General features: G+C 29.9%; 1 protein-coding gene and 1 long non-coding RNA gene across 3 annotated transcripts in view; one reads left to right on the plus strand and one right to left on the minus strand.

Annotated features, from left to right (window-relative positions):
- Positions 1–26,766, plus strand: part of LOC110643300 (uncharacterized) — a 79,909-nt gene that overhangs the window by 36,371 nt on the left and 16,772 nt on the right. The window lies entirely within an intron of this gene.
- Positions 13,634–17,687, minus strand: LOC110639148 (uncharacterized). Of its 2 annotated transcripts, none has more exons than XR_009151409.1 (4): positions 17,453–17,687; positions 14,452–15,443; positions 14,309–14,362; positions 13,634–14,222 (listed from the first exon to the last, which is right to left on the minus strand). It is a non-coding gene; the product is annotated as an uncharacterized LOC110639148 (long non-coding RNA). The 2 variants fall into 2 exon arrangements; XR_009151410.1 differs by lacking the exon at positions 17,453–17,687 and adding an exon at positions 15,554–16,452.

A 26,766-nucleotide genomic window follows, 5' to 3' on the forward strand; every position in this document is an offset into this window, starting at 1 on the left:
TAATGTAAAGCCATGAGAATAACTTGGCGAAGGCCCGATGATATTCATGCAGAGTTGTGCTAATCACAATATGGAGAAATGAAGGATCGAAGGAACCATCACAAAACGAGCAATAGAGAATTAAATTGGGGGGAGTATGTAGATGATTGAATGGATCAATCAAAGTAAGAACTCACTGGAATGCAGCACAGTGACAACCATAGTCAACAGGGTCGTCGACTGTCTAAGTGGGGGAGAATGTCACAAGGAAGAATATGGTACTTCCATCATTAATCAAGCGGGGCAACTAGGCCACAATCATAACATGACGATGATACGAAGAATGTGTATGAACACATAAGTCGATATGAAGATGCATAAGAGAATCATGAAATTTATATGTGAGGACCAGACATGATGAATGACATGAAGAGGCACAAGATGTTCGGGAGAGCTTTATTCAACAAGAGGCAAAAGAGGAGAGAAGGTGTTCGGGGCAAATCGATGAGGACATCGATTGTCTAAGTGGGGGAGAATGTAAGGGGGACAGCCCATTACCCCAAGAAGATTGGCCAAACCCAGCCAAGTTGTAGGCCTATGAGATGGCTAAAGGGTACAATTGATGAGAAAGAGAAGTTTGGCGGACACTTTTTGAATAAGGAAAAGTATAGGGGGGTGTGACAACCGGGACATATTGATGTCTCCTCCTGCCAGGTTCCACTTTGTCCCAAATGCTCTTTAGGGAGGTATGACTAGTTGGCCACTAGTGAGCACAATCGGGCCCAGCTAATTGCTATAGTTTGGTGTAAAGCTCTCTACCATCCCCGTGGTCACTGGTACAAGGGTGTGACTTTAAGTGAGCTCCCTACGTACTCATTGTACTAGGCGGCGGGCATCATGCTCTAGTAAGAGAGGAGCTCAATGTCTCCATGAAGAAAGAGCTGCCGAGGGGCTTGTAGTGCGCGAATCTCTTAGGCTGAGGTTTCTACCTAGGGCTGACAATGCTACTCAGTATAGGGGAACAAATCTTATACATTGGCTTGGGTTCAGCCATACGGTCGGATGATGCTTATGGATGTACACGATGAGGGGCGATATCGTGCCACAAGGAATGTTAATACTCAATTATCGGGCTAGATACTTGAAAGACTCTCAATAAGAATATTTGAGATCCTCTATAAGGGGAAAAGTCCTTGATTACGAGTTGGCTGGCCTAGATTGTAAGGAAGTCTAAACGTCGCACGAGACTACTATCCAGGCTAGGAAGTGGCCTTGTGACACACAAAAGGAGGACAGGAAGAGTAATCTCCGATCTCGATTCAGTTGTTGCCATTCCATAACATAAATTATATTATTTTAAAAACAAAATTAGTGGGCATACAAATTATTATATTAAATCCTTATAAAAAATTCATTGACTCAAAGCTAAAAAAAAAATAAATATAAATCCTAAAACAGATATGTAAAATTAGATATCAATAAAATTAGATAGCGTCACGTTGACAGCTGAGGCTGAGAGAGGTACTCGTTTTCAATTTGCTACCTTAGCTGGACTCCAACAAAAAAGAAAATTATTATTGTTATTATAAAGTTCCACTAAATTACTCCATTAAGCAATATTTGTTGATAATGATAAATTTTTAATATTTTTTCATAAATATGATCATTGATCAATTTTTTTTTATTTATTTTAGTAAATTAAAATTAAAATATTAATTTATTTTTCTTAAAAATAATTCTATGATTTATGTTTTTAAATTCGTTAGATTTAAAAGAAAATAATAAAAGCCATATTATAGAATGGGAAATTGAATTAAGAAGGAGACAAATATAATTTAATACAAAATTATAAATCATCACACACGAGAGAGTCTATAATAATTCTAAAAAACAAAAAACTATAGAGCTGAATAAATATAAAAAAATAGTAAAAATTGGTTATTCTAATTAGGAGTCTATTAAAATTTTAGATTTAAGAAGAAAGATCAACGTGTAAAAAGGAAAAATATATGATTAAATTATTTTTTTATGAATTCTTGATTTATTAAAAAAATTTAAATTTGAAAGAAAAAATATAAAATTAAAAAATGTTCTACTTAATGTATTTAAATACAAAATTGTTATGGAAGATTTTATTTATGGGGTTTTTCTCTTATTTAATCAAAATTATCACAATTTCTTAAATGATGATATTTTCTTGTATTGTTTTTTTCCTATTTAATAAAATTTATGAGAACATTATTTTTATTTTTTCATTTAATACAATAAAATTTATTTTTTTTCCTCTTGTGTGATAAATAAAATATTATAATTATATTTATCTATTTAGGAGAATTAGGAAATTGAGATTCGAATTTAATTTTATTAAGTGAATATACAGCTTTAATTATTAAATTAAATCATGTTAGATAAAATAAAATATTATAATTAATAATTAAACTTAATATTAATGTAAAAAAATAAGAATTAATTAGATAGAATTTAGAATTATATATATTTTTTATTTAATAGAAATCATTATTTGACATTATTAAGGGATGGAGGATAAATTAATGTCACAATCATTTGGCCAGCACTCAACTTGGCATTATCTTAAAAGAAAATTGACAGGCTATTGTTTGTAACCATGTGTCTATAGGCATCGTCTCCATTTTTGGTGGGGCTCCGTTGGTAGTATTCCATTCCCACTAATTATAAAAATCCAGTCAAAGAAAACATTGACGTTGACAAATTTAAAGACTTCTCAATAATTCAAAGAAATAAAAGAAAATTAATCTCTCTCTTCTCTTTTCGTTATTTTTTTTTTATAAAATATTGAATTTACTCTATATTTATAGAAAAATTTTAATTTAATTATTTTTAATTTTTTATTTAAATTAGGCTAACAATTTTAATTTAACCTTAATTTAGCTCAACAAATAAAATTTATGGGCTAAATTTTTTAATTTCTTAATTAAAATAGAAAATAAAAAGTTTAATTTTTTATTTTAAAACTAAATTTCTTGACTTAATCTCAAAAATTAAAAAACTTAATTTCTTATTTTTCTTATTTTTAGATTAAATTGATTGAACTTAAATGAAAATTTTTAGGTTAACTTAAATAAAAAATTAAAAATAAAATAAATTAAACTTCTCTAATAATACTATATATTTTCTAATCCTAATTTAACTTTAAAATTTTTATTATTAATTAGCTATAGAGCCTTTTTTTTTCATTTATTTATTATCAATAAACTCAAATTCATTCTCTATAGCTCAACATTTTCTTTTATTTCCTTCAGTTTGTGAAGTTTTTCTTTTTTATCTTTTAACGTAGGATTTGATTTCTTAATATCATTATCTTATTTTTCTTTTATGAATTTTTTTTTTCATGTTTTTCTATGAAAAAAAGTCTCTCTCCTTCCTCTCTCCCTTCGTGTATGGTTTTCAAGGATTTTGAACCAAACCAAGGAATTATGTCAAATTAATAGAAACCATACCGAACTGAGATTATTTTGATACTTTGGTCCTGTTCTGATTCTTCACTAAGAACTGAACTAAAATCGTATCAAAACTAAACTAGAACCATACCAAATCGGTAACTAAATTTATACATATGTTTTTCTATGATTTTTTAGTTGTATTATGTGCTTTGAATACAATTATATATATTCACACACACACACACACACACACATACATATATATATATATATATATATATATATAAAATTATGAACTAAATACAACATAATACTTTATTTTATTTTATTTTATTTTATATTTTCTTAATAATTTTAGTAAAAAATACATTAAATTACCTTAAAATTTCTAATTATAAATATATAATTATACCATATATATGTTAATTATAATTATATTTATATTTTATATTTAAATCTTATATAATTAATAAATAATTAAAATATATATTATATGATATACTTATATTACTTTATATAATATAATTAATTTTAAATTATATATGCACTTTATAGTTAATGATTATATAATTTATAAATAGCTAAAAGATATATTATATGATATATTATGTATTAATAATCTAATGCAAGACTTATATGTTAATTCAATTATAAATTTTTAAGGAAATAATTATATAAAATTATTTTAAAAATCAAGAATCAAATCAGAACTGTAAGGAATCGAACCGAAATAAAAAAATTAAAAACTGTACTGAATTAAAATCAAAACAACGAAGAGTCAAACTAAAATTGTATCGAAAATTCGAATTGGTTTCAATTTCTAACAAATCTCAAATTAAATTAAAATCGCACACTCTTATTTTATTTATTTATTTTATTTATATTTTTTAATAATTTTTAAATATATATTTTACTTCGAAATAGATATATATTTATTCTAAGTAAATTCTTATTGATAGATGAAAGAGAATACTCTCATTGATGGATATAGATGAAAGAGAAGTGTTGCTGGTTGGTAAAGGGTCTTTTCTCCCTAAATTTCTAGTGGACCCACACGCTAGTCCTTATAGCTGAGGCCGAAAGTAAAGATGGTCATATACACATTGGTAGTTGGTGAGGGGTCTTCCATGCGTTGTTGTTTACAGCTGAAGTTGAGAGCTACTCCATTTTCTATTTGTTGGCTTAGCTAGACTCCAACAAAATTAATTATTTAGGAAGAATTACTATTATAATGCTATATCAAATTACTCCATAAAAAATACATATGTTGATAATGATAAATTTATAATATTTTCACAAATATGACCATTGTTCCAAAAAATTGTTGAATTTATTTTAGTAAAACATATAATATTTAATATTAAATAATAACCAAAAAAATTATAAATATCATACTTTCTGTCTTTCTAATTAAAAAAAAATATATACTCCTTATTTTTTAAACTATTAATTTTGGCTTTTTACTGATTATAAAATTTTAAATTTTTAACGTAATTCAATCTTCATACTTTAAAATAGACCAAATAATTTTAAAATTAAATTGTACTTTAATTCTTTGAATATTATATTATTATATCTTATAAAATTTTTCTTTTTTTGGAAAATAAAAGATAAAAGTTTCATTAAATTGAGACAAAATATAAATTTAAATTACAAAATTTCACGCTACTATAATTTTATAGAAAAAAATTTAAGATAAATCACTTATAAAATATAATAGCAATTATCTTGATTTAATGGAGGCAACAAAATTCATATCTATCAATAAGGATAGACTTAGGATAAACACATACCTTTTCCCAAATGATAAACATTTGGAGATTATTAGAAAAAATTATAAAAAAAAAAAAAAGGAGGGAGAGGAGTAATCACTAGTGAGAATACTCACTGATGACTACCCTAAAATAAAATGCTTATAAGAGGAAAAAGGAGAGAGAAGAATGAGAGCTTAGAGAAGGAGACGGTTAAGTATCTTGGTTGTGGCTTGAGTTTTTTAATTCTTATATTTTTCATTTGTGGTAGTACTATAAGGATTGAAAATATTAATTTTGAAACCCTAGAATTAGAGAGTTTTTTTTTTTTTTTTTTTGCTTTTGAATTAGCATGCTACTTTCATAATGTAAGATATCAAATCTGCCTATAGAATTTAAAGAAATTAAATAGTAAAAAAAATTCTCTAAAATCAATTGAAAGAAGATTGCAGATTTACTATGCTCATTATGTCAATCCTATGGGCAAATATGGGATTCTATATAGAGTAATTCTAAAAAACTATAGAGTAGAACAAATATAAAAAAAAAATAGTAAAAATAGGTTATGCTAATTAGGAATTTTTATTATTATATTTAGTTATTTATTATTATTATTATTTAGATTTGAAGCTTGTGTTGAAGAAAACTAGCAAGACAGAGAGTTTAGCAAAACAAGCCCAGAGATGGAGGGAGGAACCTCTTCCATCAATAACAACTCATCTTGACTTGAATGAAGAGCGAACTTAGCCAAGGAGTGAGCAACTCCATTAGCTTCTCTATTAACATGGACACACGAGAAGGAGACACAAGCGTCACATTTCAATAGCAGATGATGAATACGAGTACCATAATAGGTTATTCCAATTAGGAATCTATTAAAATTTTATAGTTAAAAAGAAGGTTTTCAGTCCCTTGTTTCTTTTCTTGGTTTAGCTAAGAAGTCTTAGTTGTCTTCCCCTGCCTTTTGGTGTAGGTGAAGAGTTCACTGTTTGTTATTCAAATAGGTGAGGAGGTTAGCTCTCGCTCCTCCTTGAGATCGGCGTATATATAGTTGGTAGGTTGTTTTTCGTAGGTGGGGAGAAAGGAGAGAGTACCTATTTGACTTGATTTTGATTTGGTTGAACGGTGGTGTTGCTGTCATGGGGAGAGGAGGTTCGCAAAGGAGTCTGCTAGTGAGAGACACAAATGGCCGACCCAAAGGCTACTAAAACGCTTTGGTCCCATGCAATTTAAGCCTCTATCTTCTTAGCATATGCTACAGTTTGGCCAGATCTAGTGGCCTGTATCAAGCGATGGTTGAGGTTTCCTAGTGTTTTGGTATGTGCCAATTGTTTGTCTTTATTATGTTTGAGCTTCTTCGCCACTACTTTGCTCTAGGTGGGGTCTGTTTGCTTAAGGATGACTAGCTTTGTGTTTTGCTAGTGGGAAGAGTTTCATCTTTTAGTGAAACTTCTTGAATCCTGTGGGCATATGGGTTTTGGTGATTTTATTACTTTTGGTTGGGTCTCTCTCTATGTTAGGATTACTGTTGGAGTTGGATTTGAAACCTTGTTTTATTGTAACTTTTTCATGTAATCCTGCTCATTTTAGGCCTTATTTAATGCAATTCCATATTTGCATTTTATATATATATAAAGAAAAGTTAACATGTAAAAAGAAAAATATGTGGTCAAATTTTACAAAATTCTTGATCTATTAAAATTTTAAATTTGAACTAACAAGTGTTAGATACAGTGGTAATGTCTATTGTATTCTCTAAGGGGAAAACTCATGTTTGATCATTGGAGAAAGCCTTGCTAAGAGAGGCAACCATAAACTTTGAGGGGATTAATCTTGTGAGGACCATAAAACAAACATACCTAGTAAAAACCAAAAATAAAAATTTTAAATTTGAAATGTAAAATAAAGGATAAAAAGGAAAAAAAATATAAGATTAAAAATGTTCTCAATATAAGAAATGTTATATTTAGCAGCAACGATTTTTACTGTTGAATGTATAAAATTTGCTATTATAAGTTTATAGCAACAATATATAAATCACTGAATGTTGTTGCCATAAAATTATAGCCATATGTATTTTATAACAAAATTATAATACTATAAAAAAAAAGTTATTGGCAATAACAATTATTGCTGCAAAAAAAATTTCAATGATGACACAATTACTGCCATATCTTTTTAATGTACCTGTCACACTCTACTTCTCCATAAGGCATAACATGATTCCGTAGTACACCTAACGAATTACCGTACTTCGCCTACCGGTAATCTATTAAATATACTATAAGGGATTTTAAAATAATTTCTATTCATTTTTAAGCTGGTGGCTAAATTTTTTTCACAAATATTAAAAACTTTTCATTGACATTAAGTCACAAATCAAATTTTTGGATATTTAAAACTACCACAATTTTTACAAAAATTTTGGCAGAGTACCGGCTGTATTTTGAGAAAACAGTTCTTCAAAACCTGAAAGGAAATACACTTCCAATATTTTTACTCATCCATAGCTCCAATACAAATCCATTTCATCTCACAATCTCATACAAGAAGCTCAACTCAAAATCAATCGCAATTCGAAGCATCTCATTTAAAAAAAAAGAATAATTTCTCATTCACAAAATACAAAAATTTAATTATTTACATTGATTACAAAACTCAGAAATAAATTTGAATATTATAATAATTTGCATTTTAATTACATACCCAAAATAATATTACAAAAGTTCTTGTACAACTGCTCAAACAATTTACATACATATAATTACATGCATACATCAAAATCTAATGTACAAGGGTGTACCTCTAATATACCCGAAGCTAATCCCAATGAGTCTTCAAGGCGTAGCTACCGGAAATCTCACTCGGCTGCTCCATCTTTACTTTCACCTGTGACAACATACAAAGCTATCGCTAAGTGGTGAACTCAGTGGTGCACAACCATAATTTAAAACATAATATACAATACCTTACCAAAATTTTAGCAAAGAATTTGGAAATCTTGAAATTCAATCAAAATTCCAAAAATCAAAATATTCATTGCCAATAAAATAAATCATTTGTTAAAATGACTCTGCTCAAGAATTTCAATTTATCAAATCATAATTGAACATTTAAAGTAATTCCAGTAATTTATGGAAACAAATCTTAATTCCAATAAAATCAATTATGCATAAATCCCATTTGAAATCACAATTCTTACTATTCAAAACCCATTATTTATCTTATTAACTATGCAAGACTAATCCGTAAGGGCCATCTTCGGGGTGATTCTAACTCCCTATGGTTGGGGAGGTCGAATCAGGATTCTAACTCCCTATGGTCGGGGAGGTCGAATCATCGTGCACAGTACACAACACAATAATGAAACTTCCGAAAGGGCCAATGAAAAACTTAAATCTAACCTCTAATAAGAGGAGAATCTAAGCATGTGCACATACCATGGTATTCAAAACAAAACAAAGCTAACTCCATTGTCTCCTCAACAAATGAGAGAGACAGGTAATAACCTAGTCAAACATCTATAGTGAGATATAAAACAATATCATAAATCTCTTTGTCCTTTTTGTGAGCATAAATCATAATACAATTCCATTCAAAGTCAATTCCAATATCCAATAATTTTTTTTTATGCCTATCACAATTTAAAACATAAAGTTGTATTTTTCCATGCAAATCTCATTTCAATCACAAATTTCCGAAACTGAACTCATTCAATCCATATCTAAAATAAAATCATAACTGAACTATTTTCCCAAAGCTAAACTCATTTATACTATAACAAATTTTCAATAATCATTGAAATAAATTCGATGCTGGATAACATAATAAATAAAGAACATAAAATCATTTACTCTAATAAGATATGCAAAACATTAGCAATTTAAAACTAGTTGTGCACAAATCTCTTTGTTGACTAGTTTACTCCAAATTTCAGTTTTTCCTTGAAGATCCCTTTCCAGTCTCTTTTTCAACTGAAACACACAGTTTACAGTGTTTCAGTACCATATCTCATAATAAATCCATTAATTTATTTCATGCCTACTTAGTTGCAGCCTTAAATTTGCTTAAATTAGTATCCTTTGAATTTTGCATTTTGGGTCACTATTCATTGCACTATTCAAGTCAAAATGTTGACTTTTTTCCACTAAATAGGTTTATTAATTCTAATTACACTCACATACCATATTTTGAGTCATGTTTTTATTGACATTGATTGCCAAATTCAATTCAAAGTCTATTAGGGTTAAATCTCAAAATTTTAGTTTTGGGTTACTTATTTGTACTATTTCATTAGTTTGCCTACAGTGGGAATTTGGCCAACTTTCCTTTATCAAAGTTGTTTCTTAATATCTTATCTTTAATTTCCTTTTTAAATCACTCAATTTGGAGTTTTGTAACTCAAGTTATATCTATTTTTCTAAGGCTGGCAGGATTGGTATCTACCCAGAATTCTGGGCAGGTTTTTGGTTCTAACGGTTTTGGGCAACCAACTTTGGATAGCAAAATGACTTGGTTATGGGCAGAATTTGGGTTGGTGTTCTTCATGAAAGTTGTAGTACTATATCATAACTTCCTAATGGTTCAAAAATCAGGTCATTGGACCTGCCTATACCAAGTTATGGCCAAATAAACAAATATTGTTCATTTGATCATTTTTGTACATTGGTAGTGTGCTAATTCCAGGTTTGACCTAATTGTTCACTATCTTAATGTCATTTTCTAGGCATAGTTTCTGTACAAAAATTGTGGTATTATGTGTCTACTTTCAAATCCAATTGGCCTCACACCAATTAGGGTTGTAAAATTATAGTTTTGATCCCTAAAAGGAACCTAGGTCAGGCTGTCCAGTAGTGACCCCTCACTAATCTGAATTTGACTTAACTTCTTACCATTCAAAAACATTCTAAATTACACCAATTAACCATTTGAACCTCACTTAGGTCAAAGTATATCAATTTACCAAATTCTCAAATTTTTTTCCCCCAAAATCCTAAGGGTCAAGAACCCTAATTTTCTAAATTCTTCAATTCATGCAATTCACACATATAGATCACCTATACAACTTCAACTCACCAATAATCCATATTTAATTTAATTAAGCATCATCAAATCCTAACTACTTATGTGCTGGCCGAATTTCACTTTAGGTCCCTAACATGTTGTTTTTGTTTCATTTTCCTCAATTCCTAAGTTAGTTCAAGTGTACATGCATAAATATAAAGAGAAATCTAATGATTTTAACTAACCTCTTTGTGTAGCTTTTCTAGCTCCTTAATTCCTCAATTTTTCCTTCTCCTTCCTCCTTCAATCTTCTTCTTAGGAGTCAATTTGAAGCTTTCTATCATTTATATGAGGAATTTTGGGCATAAATTAGGGTTTAGTGAAGCTTTGGAATGGGTGTGTTAATGAAGGTTGAGAGAAAATGGTGAGAGAGAAGAGAGAGATGTGGGAGACGGCAAATGGAAGAAGAAAGGAAAATTTCATTTATTATTTTTTTTTCTTTTGTCTTATAAGGCTAAATTGTCCCCAAAAATTCCAATAATAAAAATTAGAGTTTTATTACATCTTGCTTATGTCACTTGAATGATGTCATAAAGTTTATTTTAATTTCTTTTCTTTTCCTTTTATTTTTTCATAACTTCTTTAATTTAATTATATATTTCATAATTTTAATTTCTCACATTTTATTGGACAGTTAGGTCATGAGTCACCTCTAGGGGTGAATTGACCAATTTGCCCCTCGCCGGTCTGATCTGGTTTGCCAATAATACTGTATTTCTTCCGGAACCCTGACCTAATTATTTGATCTGGTTCTCTACCTTTTTCTGTGATTTCACATTTCCCCTAGCTTCGCAATTTTTCCTAGGACTGCGGTGTCACAATGCCCCGTACGAAATTAGGGTTTTGACTGATCTCGCAGTCACTTCCTGGTGCGGTCACCCATCGCTGTGACCCCCGGCTCATTTAACTTTTTATGCTCTGTTTTTCTTATTTATACTTGACCTTCTGGTAATCACTATTTATTTTTATCTATAACTTTTCTGGATGTCACAGATATAACTCTAGACATCTTGACTGTCGTGCGGACATCAGCGTCGAATGTGAGACTATACAAGAGTGTCCAATGTGAGGGCGTTACAGTATCATTAGTGGTAATTATTCATGTTGGTGCTATATATTATTTTTATAAGTAGCAAAATTATTGTTGTTGCAAAATTTTTACTGCTAATTCCAACATTTATTGTATTGTTTACTTAATGTATTTAAATACAAAATTGTCATGAAAGATTTTATTTATAGTTTTTTTCCCTATTTAATAAAAATTCACTTTTTCTTATATATGGTAATATTTTCTCTTTTTTTTCTATTTAATAAAAGTTATGAGAATTTTTTTTCTTTTCTATTAAATACAATAAAGGTTAGTCTCTTTTCCCCCTCGTGTGAACATATTCCCTGTGGAAGTTTTAGTTGATTACTCTGAAATTGAACTCTTGTTTTAATTTTTTTTTTCAGCAAAGTATAATTTAGTACCCTATACTTTAGCTTTTTTAGCATTGAGTATATGTAATTTATTTTGTGTCAATCAAGAACATGAACTTTAGCTTCATTTTCACTGTAAGGACAATATGTATAACTTTGTTAATTTGTCCTTGTCCTACGTGGATGCTGATATGGCATAGATGCAACATATTTTTTCTTAATATCAACATGGCATGTGTGCCCATTAAAAAAATGTTAAAAAAAATCCCTACAATCCCCAAATTCATATCACATTATTTGCCCTAAACCAATTACAGTGCTCTCACCAAATTCATCGTCTTTGGCTCTACAGTCATCACCAATGATGAGTTCGTCAATAGCATTGCATGTTTCATCATTGTCCTCATTAATAGCCTTGCATGAGTTCACCAATGGATGATGTGAAATGTTTCTGTGGTCTTGGAAGTCCAATAAGGACCTCATGGACAGATGACAACATGGGTAGGAGATAGCATAATCATAGGAAATTTCCAGGTAAAGATAGGTGTAATTTCTTTGAGTGGGTTGACTTGAAGGAAAATCCAAGAGGGCCAGAGGTGATTTCAGGTCTCATGAAGAGAATACACAGTTGTGAGAATGAAATTGCAATTTGTAAAGTGAAAGAAGTAGAATTAGAAATGGAATTGGCCCAAACTAAAGAGAATACAAGGCATTTGAAGTCCTCTGTGATTACCACTAGGAAGAGTTGACAAAGGTGCATATGAAGATGAAACAAGTTGAAAAGGATAAAGGGAAGCTGTTGTACAGTAATGTCTGTACATTTCTTTGTCATATTAGTTGTTTTTTTTATTGTTAATTACTTGTGGAGAAAGGAATGTAAATGGCAAGAGGCGTTTGCCATGAGGTTTAGTATTTAAGGATGAATGTTGTAATTGTAATGGGGTAGTGCTTTTTGGATATACGAGGTGTTTTTGAAAATATCTAAATGGCAATTGTGGTTGTTTGTGAAGGGTTTTGGCAATTTTTTTTAATTAGTTATGGAATGTGCTTACAATAGTATGAAAATTAGAGAAAAAAAAATAATGATAAAATTATGTTTTTCTTAACCTAAAAAGTGATTTCAGTGGCTGCAAAATTGGTGAAATTGGTGTTACCCTCATTTATTTTTCTTCCATTATGTGAGAAAGAGATTGAAAAAAAAAGAGGAAAAAAGAAGCAATTCGTAGCTAATTTGATGTGAGAAGTTTTGGCAGGATCATTCCCTCCAAGCATGCAGTTCATGCACTCAACTCACTTTTTAGGTTAAATTAGACAATAATTTGTGAAGCAAATTCTACAAATTCTACAGCAGTTATACATGCAAATTATGCACTAGTTATGCTGGAAATTCTGCAACACGTATGCGGCAAATTCTGCACTAATGTTGCTGCAAATTCTGCAGTAATTCTTACTCAAATTCTGCTGTTATTCCTGCACAATTCAGCTGCAATTTCTGCACAAATTCTGCACTAATGCTGAAAATTCTACTCTAATTATACATACAAATTCTACACTGGTAATGCTAGAAATTCTACAGCAGTTATGCAGTAAATTCTGCACTAATTTTGCTGCAATTCCTACACAATCTGCTGTAATTCCTGCACAATTCTATTGTAATTTCTGCTCAAATTTTGCTGTAATATTTGCACTAATTTCGATGCAATTCCTGCTCAAAATTTGCTGCAATTTGTGCTCAAATTCTTGTGCAATTCATGCACTAATTTTACTGTAATTCCTGCTTAAATTTTGCTACAAGTTCTGCAGCAATTCCTGCTCAAATTCTGCTGCATATTTTATAGCAAAATTTGCAACAATTCTGCAGCTAATCATGGAGACACCATATTCCAAACTATAGAAAAAAAAATATGAAAATACCAAATACTAAATTCTGCATATACCAATTTTTTTACAACCCACATTTTGCAATAACAATTTAATCACAAATACGAAAATAACAAATTTCATTTAATGACATATTTCATTAATATTGGTGTGGAAGAACATCATAGACCTATACAAAATGACAAAATCCCCTGTTATGAGATCAACTTGGAGAATACATATCCACAGCCCTATACAAAATCACATCATCACTGTGAATAAAAGATTTTTGCAGTTACAATATGATGCCTGCATTCACGGTTACAAAACTAAGACTAAATACCGTAACCACTTCCACTTGTCAAAATACATAAGAATTTCCATTTACAAATCCATCACCACATGCAATACGCAAAATACAAAAGTTTAAATCATTCTTCTTTAGTTTGTTGAAGGGTAACCATCTTTAGTTTGTCTTGGACTTTTGAATGGTTGTGTCTTCTTTTGTGAACACAAAGTTACCATTTTTCACATCAGTAATTTGAAAATGAAAGTTTGAAAAAATACATTTATATTGAGTTGTTTAAAGTTATCACACTACCCTTGCTGTCATCTTGGCTCTTGTAGGCCTAACTTATTGGGAGGTGATTGGTGCATTGGGTATTGGCTGTGATGCACTGTCCATCATGTTCCCTTTGGTTCTTTTTCTTGAAAAGTTTTCAAATGCCTACCAAAAATGTAATGAGATATGAAAAATGCTATAAAGAGACTTTATCATGTCTAAATTATGCTTTTTTTGGTTGTGGCAAATACCTCAGATCTTGGAGTTGGCTGTGAGCTTGGAGCTTACTTATATTGCCTTTCACCCTATAAGTGTAAGCAACATATGTTAGTAAAATCTAATAAATATTCAAGTATAAAGACAATAATACCCAATATTAGTAAAGTGATATTACCTGACTATTGGAAAAACCATGCAAACCCTTAGCTTGTTTCCTTTTCCTTACTCTCCTTTATCCAGGTGTTTCACCTATCCAGTAGCAGTGCAACCCCTTACAATGTGTCCTTCTTTTCCACAATTACCACAAGTCATTTTAGTCCCTGCCCTCGAAACCCTGAATGGATTTCTTACTTCATCAGGCTATCTAATTCTCTTCTTTCTGGGTTTTCCTACTGTTTTCCTTACAATTGGAGGATATATGTCATTCAATTTTGTTCTTTCCCATTCCTCTTTACTTGGCACAGGATATCTGACATGTTTGTAAACTGCCAAGCAAATATACTTAAGATAATAACTATGCCCATAATCCTCTGGCTTCTCCTTGTTAGCATATATTGCAGAAATGCTATGCTTACATGGGATTCTTAACAAATCCCATGTTCTACAGCTGCAACTGTGTGAATTGAGGTCAATAACATGTTGAGCGTCATAGAAATTAACTTGATATCTCCTTTCCCCACAAGGTGTGCAAAAACAATTCCTTGCTTCGTATTTGTATTTCTTCAGTAAGTCTTGAATGTTAGGACATATATCACCCTTATACCTCAACATCCCAATATATTTGACATGAAAACATTTCATTAATCTACTTCTTATCCATTCAAGCATGCTCAATATTTGCATGTCCTTAGTAGGTTTGATCAATGAATTAAAGCTCTCATAAATGTTATTCTAAAGTGCATCACATTTTGTGCTAGTTGAGAAAAATGCCCTTGTCCAACGCCTTGGATCTTTGTTCAGTAGCCAATCATGAGCATTAACATCAAAATCCTTGATTGCACTTAATGCAGTATTAAAGGATTTCTCTGTCCCAGCACCTGCAACATACCACATCTTGTTCTTGTATTCCAAGCCTCTATATAACTTTTTGTAGTTTTCATATAAATGCTTGACACAATGTCTATAATCCACACCTGGCATCAACTCATTAAAAGCCTCAACCAATCCCTACATAAAACAGAGTATTAAAAATATCAACATATTTAATACAAATATAAATGCAAAATTATATTGATAGTTAATATACATACAAAATAGAGCATGTGTGATTCTCATACCTTTTCTTGGTCTAAAATGAAAACCCAACCTGTTTCAGGAGGATGCTAAAAGTCTTCAAATAGATTGGTTATAAACCACCTCTAAGATTTCTTGCATTCTATATTAACAGTAGCAATAGCAATTGGAAAAAGATTCTCATTTCCATCCCTTCCAATAGCACACAAGTGTTTTCTTCCTATTGAGGTCTTCAAGTGACAGCCATCTAAACCAATAATAGGTCTCAAACCAGCTAAAAACCCTTTTTTCTGTGCATTCAACTTGATATGCATATATTGGAAGATAGGGACTAGATTTTTTATGCTACTTTGAGGTTGCTCATTTTCCACTTCTAAACCCACAATAAGTGTGTCATATAACTATTTATCCATAACATTACACTCAATTTTAACACATGAACCTGGATTATTTGCCCTTATTATGGCAGCATAATCATGAAGTCTAGTGTCTTGCAATTTCACATCACCTTCAATTATCTTCTTCGTTTTCCTTTTAGCTCTGTAGTGTTCTTGCAGTGACACCTCTGCTCCTACCTCCCTTTGAATCCTCTTTCTCGTTGCAGTGACATCCCAATCACGATTATACCTCAAATTATTTAAATATTTCTTTGCCAATTATTGAGAGTTCACTAAATTGTTTTCAAAATGCCTAGGATATTCATGCTTGTGTTTGAAGCTTTTAATTTGGGATGCGGTACTCCTCCCCATTAAAGAAGCATGCACCCTAAACACATACTTATCTTTACATATTATAATAATCCTCTTACTGCTATTCTTCAAATAAATGTAACTAAATCCCCTTCTAAGAGCCCATTCCTTAAATTTCATGCCCTCACATAATTATGGATCATGCATTCCTTTTGTCGCATCAAAATCTGGATGCACCTCATTTTCATCATCACTTCTTTATTCAAATCATTACTTCCACTTTCCCTTGGAATTGATTCAGATTGTTACTTTCTGTCAACATTCATAGTTGAATCACTTCCCTCCATATTGTCATACAACCAGCTTGCCTCACTACAACTAGAATCAACATCAGATGAAAATTGCTCCCCCCACACAAGTTCATATTCACTCCCACTAAAGTCATCAGTCCAAACCTCAGTTTCATCTTAATGATTTACCCCATCCTTACATCATCAAACACATTTTCTCCTTCCCTTCCATTAATTTCCACTCTCTCTACATTTGTAGCATCTTTTCCCTTTACAAATTCATTTGAATTGGAATCTACTACAGAAGCACCCATGTCTCTATTATTTGCATCTAAATTTATCACATCAAAAGCATCAAACAAAGCAATAGGGACCACTGCTTCTACTAGGTACACTTCAATGTCTCCCTTCCCTTTGTTATAATCTAACATGTTTGCAACATTTGCATCATTCAACACTTCTTCATAACTTTATGGCCCAGATAACCCAGATATCTTGAACCAAAATTGAGCTCCATTTTTGTATCCCAACTCTTTAGGATACCCAAGAATTTCAATCATTGATAGATAATCGATGTCAATATCACTGTAATATGCAATTCCTCTCACTCATATACCATTTTATCCCTACTCTGCCAATGGCCCCCATGGTAGATTTCCAAAGTAACAATTCCAGTCATTTTCCCTTGTCAAATGCATGCATATATTTAGATACACAATAAGGTATAATTTGTATCTACCAAAACTAAATCAAAATTCATTCACCTTCATATTTAAAACCCATTATGTAAGTGTAAAAGAGAACATATAACAGTTTAATAACTACCAGTAAACACAATCCACAACCAAAACCCGATTACTGTACAACCCCCCTTCGCAACCCAACCCAAATACCATCGCATCCAAATACAGACCCAAACTCGACATGCATTTAAGAAAATTGAATAAAATATTTAAAAACATACCTTCACCCTCGCGTAACAGTAAGAATTCTTGAAAGGGAGAGGATTGCCCCCACACTTTGTCCAAAAACACCAAATTTGTGCTCAAATTGTAATACCCTTGCAAATAATTGCCCTATTTTTACGATTAATCAAAGAAATCAACGGATGTAATAAGAAAAATTTGTGAAATTTGATTTAGACATTTAGAAGAGGAGTTGATAGGGTTTAGAGAGAAATTGGGTGCCAATATATATATATATATATATATATATATATATATATATATATATATAATTGCAAGTGGTGAGCCCCACATTGCCATGTAGGAAATAAAAATAATAACATTATGCCATATTAGCATCCACATAGGACAAATAAAAATAATGCGAACTTTGCATTAAACAGCTCCTTAGGCATCAACATATAAAGTATTCCAAAAATCTTGTGGAATGGCAGTAATCTAGTTACAATTAATATTCCCGAAAAGAATATTTTTTTGCTATGAACCCACAAGTAATTAAGCTTCAGAGAGAGAGACAGAGAGATAGAGAGAGAGGGGGAATGAGAAGAGGTTTGATTTGAGTTATTATGAGAGGAAAAAGAAGAGATTTTGGTTAGCTTTAATGACTTTCTCTCTCTGTTGTGATTTTTCATTTAAAAAAAAAAAAAAAAAACTTTGAGATTAATTTGAAAGAGGGTCTAGGTAGGTGGGCTATGGTTTGTCTTCTTGTTGGAATGGAAAGGAAGGATGCTCAATTGCTTAGCAAAGAAACGGCACAAGACTCAAGGCTCTGGAATCCATTAAATACCTTTTGCTTTCTTTATTACTATATTTCCTTCACTAAAGCTCCTTTCATGCTAACTTATCCATGAAAAAAGCAGCTCCTCACAGAATTTAATTTGTATTTTACTATAAATAAAACTGTCATTAAATTTATTTTTCTTATTTTTTAATTTAATTTTAGTTAAAATTTAAATTTTAAAATAATTAAAAATTAGTGTCTTTCAAAAAAAATAGTGTATTTTCTTTTTTAATAATAAAAAATAATGTCAGAAAAAATATAAAAGTATATGTAAATTGGTAAGAGGAAGGGCATAAAATAAATAAAGGGGACAATGAACTTTAATTCAACCGTGTAGTTATTTTTAATATTATAAATTTTAAATATAAATAATAGATAAATTAATTATTAAAAAAATATTCTTCTTGTCTCATTTTAAGTGATATTTTAAATTTTTTTCAATTTTATTTGTCAATTTAAAAAATTAAATAAATATTAATTATTTTTTTAATTTTATTATCGTCTATTATTATTTTCAATAGGGGTGTATACGTTTTTTGGGAAATGCCAAACAATCGGAACCATATAAAAAGAAATTTTAATTCATTATTTTAGTTTAATTTTATTTTTTTCATAAAAATTAATCAAACCTTTATTAAACTAAAAATTAATTTTATATGCATGTTTTTTATATTTTTTTAGGTATATTATATTTTTTTAATAAAATTATATATTTTTATGCAATTAAAATTATAATATATAATTAGGAATTGTATAAAACTTAATATTATCTTTTATTTTTTTATCTTTTTTAATAATTATAGTTATTAATACATTAAATTATCTTATAATACTTATTTATAGGTATATTACTGTATTATATAATGTATAATGTAATCAATCCTTAATTTTATATATATAAATATATATATATATATATATTAAATATTATATAATTAAAAAATATTAAAAAGCATATTATATATATTTATATATTATATTATATGTTAAATGTTAAATTACATATATATGTTATAGTTAAAAAAAAATATATATACTATATAATTAAAAAGACTCAAAGACATTCAAGGTTTAATACTTTAAAAGAAAACATAACCTCATTTCCGACTCTCTCTAGGCTCAGTACTATTAAATTATATTAAATTAAATTAAAATTAAAATATTTAAAATTAAATTAAAAATAAAAATATTAAAGAATTGAAATTATATCCAAATTTTCAACTAAAATAAGAACCATTTCAATCCTAGACCTACAAGGAAATCACAAGGTCAAAAGGGAATTAGGATTATATGTTATCAAGCTCCAGCTCAGAAATGCAAATAGGTGGTAATCACGTGAGTCTGCCACTCTCAGTTTGACTCAATCCTTTGTCTTCTCCTTAAAGCATCCTTTTGTGCCCGGTAAAATTAAAGCATACGGCAAGTTTTCACACGCGCCTCGATTTATTAAAGATTTAAAATATAAATAAGTAAAATATATATATTATTTTTATTTATTATATTAAAATTTATTTTATTTAAAATTATTTTTATCTTAAAATATATAAATTCATGTTTTTAATTTTTTTTTCATCTTCGGACAATAATTATTTCTTAGAATTTTTATAATTCACTTTATCACTTTTTTTTCATTTAATTAGATAAAATAAATATAATTTAATTAAATTATAAAAAATTTTATTTTATAAAAGTGAATGAAAGTAATATTTATTAGGTAAATTTTATTATATATATTATATCTTAAATATATATTACATTAAATTAAATTTTGGCTCTTTTTATTTTATAAAAAATAAAAAATATTTTTTTATATTTTTTAATATTTAAAAATATTTAAAAAATTAATCAATAAAAATATATTTCTTGTTAAAAAAATTAAATTATTTTTAATAAAAATGACTTCTATTTTTTTTTAAATTATTTTTTATTTTTTAAATTTTAAAAATTTTATTAAAATATAAATATACTTATATATATATATGAAATAAATAAATATTATTAATTTAATATTATAATTAAATAATAAAAATATTTTTTATGTATAAATTATTCTTTTGAAACAAACAGAGAGACTTAAATAAGAAAAATTTTTCTTTTAAAACTTTTTTGACAGAAGGATTAAGAAAATGTTTTTTAAATTGTTAATTTAAATATTATTTAAAAATGTTTTCAGAAAACATATCTAAATTCATTTTTATTATTAAAATATATTAAATTTAATTTTAAAATAATTTTAATATTTTTAACATATTTAAAGAATTCAACTTTAATAGTATTGTCATTCTAAATAATACTACCTTTTTTTTTAACACTCTGGGTAAGTCGCTTTGTTCTTGCCTTATTTCTTGGGTGGAATTTCTGTGTATAAATTTTTTAATATTTTTATCAATTTAACGTTTATAAATTAATCGTATCTAAAAATAAGTTCCCCCGATTAGCACTACGTTAGATCAAATAAATGCTAAATGGCACCAATTATTCACCGAATCAAACAAATTAAATAATCAAAATTTGATAAATAAAAATCCAATGTTTTATTATTTTAATTATAATTTTTATGATTATTATTCTCAAAATATTTAAAAAATAAAAAATATAATTTAATATTGTGATTACACACCTTTTAATTTTTGATAATCATTTGTTTTCGATAATTATAGATACCTTATTTTAGGATATTTTAATAATATGATACATATCTTTAACTTTAATTAAAATAATAAAAAATTCCTTTTAACCCATTATAATATTTTTAATATTATATATTTTTACATAGTATTTTTACAAATATGATTTTTTTAATATAAAAAAATCTAAAAAATTAAGAATATATCACAAAAAATTCTAAAATTTAGATAAAAGACTAGAAAGAATAATATCAATTAGAATCAACTAATTAATTAATTAATTTTAATTTTTTTTAACAATAATTAATCTAGACTCACGTAAACTCAATTTTCATACTTGATTACTCTTGCCTCTAATCTGTTAATTTATCTCGACCATTGGATTCAAAATTGAATACATGTATAAATCTTGTAATCGTAAATTTGAGATATAAAATATATGATAAAATATGTTTATTAAATATATAAATTTTATATATTTATGTATTAAATTTATAATAGATCGAATTTAAATAAAAATTTTTGTGCACAAATACGCACCTTTACCTAAGTAGTAAAAATGTCACACCTTACCCCTCTGTAGGGCATAACATGATCCCGTAGAATACCTAATGAACTACCGAACTTCACCTACCGATAACTCATTAAGTACCCTACAAGGGATTTTAAAACAATTTCTTACTTTTGATAAGTGGTGAACATTTCTAAATAGATATTAAAATATTTAATTAAAGTTGAAAATCAGTTGAAATTTTTTTGACTCATTTTATTTTTTCGCAAATTTTATAAAAATTTTAGTAGAGTTCCGTCTGTATTTTGAGAAAACAGTTCTTCAAATACCTGAAAAAAAGTACTTCTAATAATTTTCCTCAACAACTTCTTCAAATTCACAATTATTTCAATCAATTTCAACACATTTATCAACTTTCAAAATTCAAATCCACCATTTCCAATATCCACAATCATCAAATGCCATTAGTGAATTTCATTCAATTCAAAATAAAATACTTCCATTCATATGTAATTAAATGTAAAACAACTTATATACATCATACTAAAAATTTACATTAGGAAAAATTCAACTAAAATTTATTACAAACTTTGTACAAACTGCTCAAGACCAATTTTACATGTCCATACATTTACGTGCATTACATACATCAAAATAAATATTTACAGTCGGGGTATAAATTATACCCGATAACTTCAAGCAGGTAGGTCCTCAATCCTTAGCAGCTCACTCTGCTGCTCTTCTAGTCTCTATATCTGCAACAGCAATAACAGCCATCACTGAGTACTAAGACTCAGTGGTGCACAACATACTAAAATAATCTTTATGCAGAATTTAAATCATATTTATTCAAAAATTGGACTGAACATGAGAATTAAATACAAAACATAAATTATAAGATTTTAATCCAAACAAGTTCATTTCAAAGTATTAAAACACATTTCATAAAACCCACAGTTATATCATGCCATTCGAAACAAATATAATCTCAATAGCCAGAGGCTAAGGAGAAATCACATCATAAGGCTAGCTAGCTCAAATATATGGATATCCATTCAATTTCTTCTTCTACTGGCACACACCTCAACACTTCAGCCAGAGATTATATTTGAGAAAACAGTTCTTCAAATACCTGAAAAAAAGTACTTCTAATAATTTTCCTCAACAACTTCTTCAAATTCGCAATTATTTCAATCAATTTCAACACATTTATCAACTTTAAAAATTCAAATCCACCATTTCCAATATCCACAATCATCAAATGCCATTAGTGAATTTCATTCAATTCAAAATAAAATACTTCCGTTCATATGTAATTAAATGTAAAACAACTTATATACATCATACTAAAAATTTACATTAGGAAAAATTCAACTAAAATTTATTACAAATTTTGTACAAACTGCTCAAGACCAATTTTACATGTCTATATATTTACGTGCATTACATACATCAAAATAAATATTTACAGTCGGGGTATAAATTATACCCGATAACTTCAAGCAGGTAGGTCCTCAATCCTCAGCAGCTCACTCTGCTGCTCTTCTAGTCTCTATATCTGCAACAGCAATAACAGCCATCACTGAGTACTAGGACTCAGTGGTGCACAACATACTAAAATAATCTTTATGCAGAATTTAAATCATACTTATTCAAAAATTGGACTGAACATGAGAATTAAATACAAAACATAAATTATAAGATTTTAATCCAAACAAGTTCATTTCAAAGTATTAAAACACATTTCATAAAACCCACAGTTATATCATGCCATTCGAAACAAATATAATCTCAATAGCCAGAGGCTAAGGAGAAATCACATCATAAGGCTAGCTAGCTCAAATATATGGATATCCATTCAATTTCTTCTTCTACTGGCACACACCTCAACACTTCAGCCAGAGATTATATTTGAGAAAACAGTTCTTTAAATACCTGAAAAAAAGTACTTCTAATAATTTTCCTCAACAACTTCTTCAAATTCGCAATTATTTCAATCAATTTCAACACATTTATCAACTTTAAAAATTCAAATCCACCATTTCCAATATCCACAATCATCAAATGCCATTAGTGAATTTCATTCAATTCAAAATAAAATACTTCCGTTCATATGTAATTAAATGTAAAACAACTTATATACATCATACTAAAAATTTACATTAGGAAAAATCCAACTAAAATTTATTACAAATTTTGTACAAACTGCTCAAGACCAATTTTACATGTCCATATATTTACGTGCATTACATACATCAAAATAAATATTTACAGTCGGGGTATAAATTATACCCGATAACTTCAAGCAGGTAGGTCCTCAATCCTCAGCAGCTCACTCTGCTGCTCTTCTAGTCTCTATATCTGCAATAAAGAATATGACATCACTGAGTACTAGGACTCAGTGGTGCACAACATACTAAAATAATCTTTATGCAGAATTTAAATCATACTTATTCAAAAATTGGACTGAACATGAGAATTAAATACAAACCATAAATTATAAGATTTTAATCCAAACAAGTTCATTTCAAAGTATTAAAACACATTTCATAAAACCCACAGTTATATCATGCCATTCGAAACAAATATAATCTCAATAGCCAGAGGCTAAGGAGAAATCACATCACAAGGCTAGCTAGCTCAAATATATGGATATCCATTCAATTTCTTCTTCTACTGGCACACACCTAACACTTCAGCCAGAGAAGGAATCAAAATTTAAAACTAATTACCCTCACTAGTCATGCTAGTGAGGTGTTCAAATATATGGTCATGACACTGTGGTTTCAAAACTTATCTTAACAATTTGCTAAACATTGCAATTTCAAATATACACAATTAACTTTCAACAATTTAAATCAAAGCATCATAAATAATGTCACAATTCACTATTTCAAATTATTCAAAACAATATGCAGAAAATAATTTATAGAAATTATACGTTGTGCACAAACTTTAAGCGAGTCGCCTCTTGGCCTTGACTCGATTCCTCGGATTCTTTCCCGGTGTTCTTTTCCACTGAAACACACAGTTTCATAGTGTTTCAGTATTATAACTTAGCATAAATCCAAAAATAAATTTAAATTCACTTTTTTCTAGCTCTAATGTGCTAAACTCAACGTTCTTTAAATTTTTGTTTTTCGGGTTACTATTCACTATACTATTCAAGTCAAATTGTTGACTTTCTAAGGCTTAACAGGTATGAAAATTCCAACTTTACCCACATACCACATATTGGTAACTAAATTGGTTGGTTTTGGTTGTTTACTCAAATTCTAAGTCATTTAGGCAAATTTGATAATTTTCAGTTTTGGTTTCTAAGGTTGCATTATTCCATTGGTCATTTTACTGCTGGAATTTGGCAAAACTTTCTTCATAGAAAATGTTCCATGTTGTCTTAAGTTTATTCTCCTTTTTGAATCACTCCAATTGGAGTTTTGTAGCTCAAGTGTTAGCCATTTGAATCATGGCTGCCGGATTGGACTTAACCCAGATTTTCTAGGCAAATTTTGGTTCTGGCAGTTTTAGGTCACCAACTTAGGGTGGCCAAATGACTTGGTTAATGATAGAATTTGGGTTTGTATTCCTCATGAAAGTTTTAGGTCTATATCTAAACTATCCACTGGTAAAATTTCAGGTCATTTTGACCTGCCTAGCTCAAGTTATGGCCAAATGAACAAACACTGTTCATTTGGTCAGTTTGTACAGGGCAGACTGAGATTTTCCGAGTTTGGTCAATTTGTTCACTAAGTTTTGGTCACTTTTTGTAACACCCTAGGCAAATCCCACATCGACAAAACATGGGAGAGATGCTGGGTTTATAAGTTGGTGGTTCGTAACCCCTAGTGACGCGTTTTAAAACCGTGAGGGCTTCGGCCCAGAGCGGACAATATCACTGGTGGGCCGGGCCGTTACATTTGTGGTATCAGAGCCGCTCTGCGTGCAACCTTGAACGATGGTGGGGCAAACCTCAGCGAGGACGTTGAGTCCCATAAGGGGGGTGGATTGTAACACCCTAGGCAAATCCCACATCGACAAAATACGAGAGAGATGCTGGGTATATAAGTTGGTGGTTCGTAACCCCTATTGACGCGTTTTAAAATCGTGAGGGCTTTGGCCCAGAGTGGACAATATCACTAGTGGGCCGGGCCATTACATTTGTGGTATCAGAGCCACTCCGCGTGCAACCTTGAACGATGGTGGGGCAAACCTCAGCGAGGACGCTGAGTCCCATAAGGGGGGTGGATTGTAACACCCTAGGCAAATCCCACATCGACAAAACACGGGAGAGATGCTGGGTTCATAAGTTGACAGTTTGTAACTCATAGTGACGCGTTTTAAAATCGTGAGGGCTTCGGCCCAAAGCGGACAATATCACTAGTGGGCCGGGCCATTACATTTGATCCACCCCCCTTATAGGACTCAGCGTCCCCGCTGAGGTTTGCCCCACCATCGTTCAAGGTTGCACACGGAGTGGCTCTGATACCACAAATGTAATGGCCCGGCCCACTAGTGATATTGTCTGCTCTGGGCCAAAGCCCTCACGATTTTAAAACGCGTCAATAGGGGTTACGAACCACCAACTTATATACCCAGCATCTCTCCCGTGTTTTGTCGATGTGGGATTTGCCTAGGGTGTTACACTTTTTGGGCATGCTTCCTTAATGAAAATTATGTCATTTAGTGTCTATTTTCATTCCCAATTGGTCTCATACCAATTGGACTTGTAAATTTTCATTTTTGGTCCCTCAAAGGGACCTTGGTCATGCTGCCAGCAGCATGACCACACTCAATCCGAATTTGATCTCAACTCCAACACTTCCAACACACTTCATTTGGTCACCATTGACCATTTCCCACTTCAAACTAGGTCAAATATATCATTTACCAATTGCTTACATTTTTTCCTCTAAACCCTAAGTGTCCAAACCCTAGTTTACTAATTCTTTGCATTTGATTGATTCAATGCCTATATACATGTTTCTTCATCTCAAACAAGATCACATATACTTTTAAATCTATCAAACCATGCAAATATACCCCCATACACATGCTGGCCGAAATTCACTCATGGTCCCTCAATAAATTTTTCTTTTATTTAAAGTTTATTTACAAGTTCAATAAGTTAAAAATGTAGAAATCAAACTAAAATTGTCAAGTTTGCTTACTAACCTTTCTTAGAACTTCAAATCCTTCAAATCTCTATCTTTTGTTCTTCTTTCCTCTTTCAATCTTCTTCTTAGGTTGAGATAACAAGCTCTAATGAGGTGTTTATGGAAACTATTAAGGTTTAGTGAGGAATTTTAAGCTTGAATGCAGATTCAATGGAGGTTTAAAAATGGAGATGTGAGGGAGAGGGAGAGGGAGAGTGACGGCTTGAAGAAGACTTTTGTG

The sequence above is a fragment of the Hevea brasiliensis genome, chromosome 9, assembly GCF_030052815.1.
Source record: "Hevea brasiliensis isolate MT/VB/25A 57/8 chromosome 9, ASM3005281v1, whole genome shotgun sequence".
NCBI classification, from domain to species: domain Eukaryota; kingdom Viridiplantae; phylum Streptophyta; class Magnoliopsida; order Malpighiales; family Euphorbiaceae; genus Hevea; species Hevea brasiliensis.